The following is a 3,975-nucleotide window of genomic DNA, read 5'->3' on the forward strand; positions in this document are numbered from 1 at the left end:
TTGCAAGGATGGCAATTCCGACTTCTTGCCCGGCAAGTGTATAAACTGCAGGCAGATTGATTTCTTTTTATTAAAAGTTCAGAAGTACCTAAAAAGTTGTCCGCCGGCACTGAAGACGTAAATTTTGAAATTATTTGGTCACTGCAGCGGCCACGAGCGCGGAGCTACCGAGTAGGCGCGCGCGCACCCGAGATGCTCGTTTTAAGAGACGGCGCAGTGAGAGCTCGTTCTCGCGCCCTCAGACCGATTGAGTTCGAAACAGCAACACCTCTCGGGTGACTTGAACGCACGTGCACTGGAGCTTCGCTATTCTATCCGCCCTCTGTTCGCATCTCAGCTAGGCGCTGATAACACGGCGGAGATGGAAGCAGATGAAAACTCTATAGGGAGCTATGAGCGCTCGCTTCACGCACGCTGCTGCCACAGAAAACTGCGCTGCGCCAGTTGCGATCAGTGGAAAGCATGAACGTGGCGCTCCAGTGGCAAAGCAAAATATAAATTGTCAAAGGAAAGAAAGCAAAACTATCGGTAACCGGAATGCGCTTGTCTATATTAGATGTCGGCAGCAGACGGCGTGAACTGGCCGCGCGTTTGGTGCGCTGTTCACACTTCATTCGGCGCGGATAGTTCTTGTGCTTTGCTCTTACTCTACTCCTCCTGTGCGTCTCATGACGAGAAAGTATAGCTCTGAATGAGTCTATTGTGGACTACCTTTCGAGCACAAGAAGCTTAAAGGATACTGACACGAATTTAAAAAATTCGGATTGTTGCTCTAAATAAATACTGGTGTCGAGAACCCTAAACGACTATTGTGGTGCCTGGGGATGCATCCTATATATTTTAATTAGCGCCACCTTAAAAAGACACTTTCGGTTTCGATATCGAGGGGGTGGCTTCTCAGTGTCGTTTCATAGCAGTGTGACGTCACGGAGATACAGAAATTCGTGACGTACTAGCGGGAAATCCGTCATCTGCTCGTGGTGCAATAGACAACGATGAGTGAATTGTCGTCCAGTGACCCTGACAGTGATTTCTACGATTTAGGCTGCATGCAGGACGCAGAACTCGCGAACTCGAGGAACTGTCTTGACTTGTCGGAGAATGTCCTTGCAGTGTGGCTGGCTTGCATATGCTCAACGACGAAAACTTCAAAGTCAAATTAAATATTTTATACGTGTTCTCCGACTCCAGTGTGTGGACAGCGTGGACACTGCACACCACGAAGCAAAAAATGTCCCTTTTGCGATGTCTCAAAATCGTGTCAGTACTCCTTTAATTATTGCAAAGAAGCCAAAATTTCGCAGAGTTACCGACCTAACATAATGCTTTGAAGGAACGTTTAAACGGCCGAAAGATCAGTGACTGTCAGTGAGACGGCCTACTTGTGCTACGCGTGCTTTTGCTACCACTGCAATGAAAGATCTTCACGGAACGCACAGTTTAACGATGACATTCTTATGCCCCCTGAAAATGAAATCGATGCAATTAACCAGATCACTGCGACTACCGGTGCACGTGCGTTCAAGTCACCCGAGAGGTGTTGCTGTTTCGAACTCAATCGGTCTGAGGACGCGAAAACGAGCTCTCACTGCGCCGTCTCTTACAACGAGCATCTCGGGTGCGCGCGCGCCTGGTCGATCGCCCCGCGCTCGTGGCCGCTGCTGTGACCAAATATTTCAAAATTAACGTCTTCAGTGCCGGCGACACCTTTTTAGGTACCTGCTGGCGTTTTAATGAAAAGAAATTCAATCCTTTTTCAAATTGGCTAGCGCGAAAATCGACAAGGAGTAAGAAGGAACACTGATGTACAGGACAGGCGCTAGTGTTCATCATGTTCCTTCTTAGTCCGTCGATTTTCGCGCTAGCCAATTTTGAAGATTATGAACCAAGTACCGAACAACGTATACTATTAAAAATTCAATCCTGCCTGCATTTTATACACTTGCTGGGCAAGAAGTCGGATTGCCCATCCTTGCCAAAGGGTCTCATTGGAGGGGCCGTAACTATTAGTGCAACGACATTATGCAACATGTTTTTAATGATTGTGAAAGCTGATGTGGAGGAGAATAAGTGGACAAAGTTTAAGAAATTTAAAAAATGGTTTTTTTTTTAATTGTCGTCAGAAGTTTTCATTGTTCGGTGTTTTCTTGAAGTTAGCCCGATCATATCTCTTTACTGAAAAGTTATATAATACAGATTTGGCAGTTTGGTAGATAAGCATACGAAGAACGTAATGCAGAATTTTTGTCGCTCTGCTACAAGGTTTTTTTGAGATAAACCTTCAAGTAAGAAAATTTTGCCGATTGGGCCATTTTTGAGGTTTTTTATAAAAACATCTACACTACACATAAAACTAAAAATACCTGAGCAGAAGCCAAAACATGCATATATTTTAGGTAAATAAATTTCAGCTACCTAACGTTAATATATTTTCTGCAATCATAACGAAAGTTGGCCAAAAAGCAGAGCGGATGAGCGCTCCACTCCACCTCTTCGTCGTTTTGATTTCCTGTGGTTCGAAAAAATTTTTGGCGGCAAAACAAATTGCGGATCTCTTCTTTCCACTCATCAGGCAATAATTATAAAATTTTCAAATAAATTTGAGAGGTCGACCAGCCATCGTTTGTTCGATCTTACGTGGAATCACCCTGTTAAAGAATATGCATTGTACACTTGTGATATTAGGTACATAAGAAAGAATTACCGTTCAAATCATCCAGTTATCCTATCATATTTTACTGTATAATTTCTTGACTACTTCGTTGATGCTTAGTTACTCCCGTCTTCACCATGAACATTCTGAAGCATAAAATTAAACACTGCTCTATTTTAGCTAATGCGCTTCGTTCGTGAGCTATCTTCGACGCTTAAAAAAGGGGATTCAAGCGTTCACTGGTGAAATAGCATTAGCCGCACGTGGGCTAGGGGATGTAATTATCCTTCAATTGAACCTAGTCAATATTCGACGAACTGTCGGCAAACTAGTTCCTGCATCGTAGCGTGCCTACCATCCTTCTGACAATACCACGACAAGTGAACCTATTGGTAGGCCTTGACATATTGCCCCGAAACGTTGTCCAATTATCAAAGTCAAACGGACAAAACTAGGCTCTAATATAAAGCGTGGGAGAGCAGGCAAAGGTCAGGGCGCACCTGTTTCACTACGGCCCGATGGAGCGACGTTTGTGGACGAGGCTTTATCTGTCAGAGTAGAGCGACATGATTTTTTGTTGCTAGAAAGCTGTAACTTCACACGTGCTCCAGAGTCCCAGCGTACGGTGTTGGCCCATACGCGGCCGAGGTCGACACGTACATTCCTATAACCTTTCCATACGGCCGTTTCATCTCCACGAACCCGAAGCATTCTTAATCAAGACAATGTTTAGAAGGAAATATAGGTTCTTAGCAACGTTATTTCTGGTTTGCAGCTCATTGCCGTTGAATGCAGCCGAATGTAAGTACCCTGGTAGTATCTCTATGTGTTTCTCACGAAAAAGAGGAAAACTTCATTTACCATATGTCACGCAGGCAGGATTTAAGAGACGGTCACTTTATAAAAAGCGGCGCGTTCAAACGTCACCGTTGCATTAATAATATGTCTCCAGCGGTATGGCCCACGGGTTTCGCAGATGTTACTCAGTCGTAAAATGTATGCTGTACGTTTGGTAAATGCAAAACACACAGCCCGAGACATAAAAAGAACAGTGAACACTTAGTGAGTGTCCTAGTATGCCATCGTATCTACTGTGGTATTGTCCCGCACTTCAATTAAAAAGACGCCTCTAGAGAACAAAAACCATCGCACTGTTGCAGTGTATGCCTAACGACCAGATATCTAGTCAAAAAACCCTTCTTAAAGAAATCTTAAGGAAATTACTAAAAAAAATGCGGCAAGTTTGCACTGTGTCGCGCAAAGCTTAGCACAGCGAAGCACGGGACGTCGCCGCTCGCTGGACAACCTACTTCTCCATTTAT

Source organism: Rhipicephalus sanguineus, chromosome 7 (genome assembly GCF_013339695.2).
Source record: "Rhipicephalus sanguineus isolate Rsan-2018 chromosome 7, BIME_Rsan_1.4, whole genome shotgun sequence".
Classification (NCBI taxonomy): domain Eukaryota; kingdom Metazoa; phylum Arthropoda; class Arachnida; order Ixodida; family Ixodidae; genus Rhipicephalus; species Rhipicephalus sanguineus.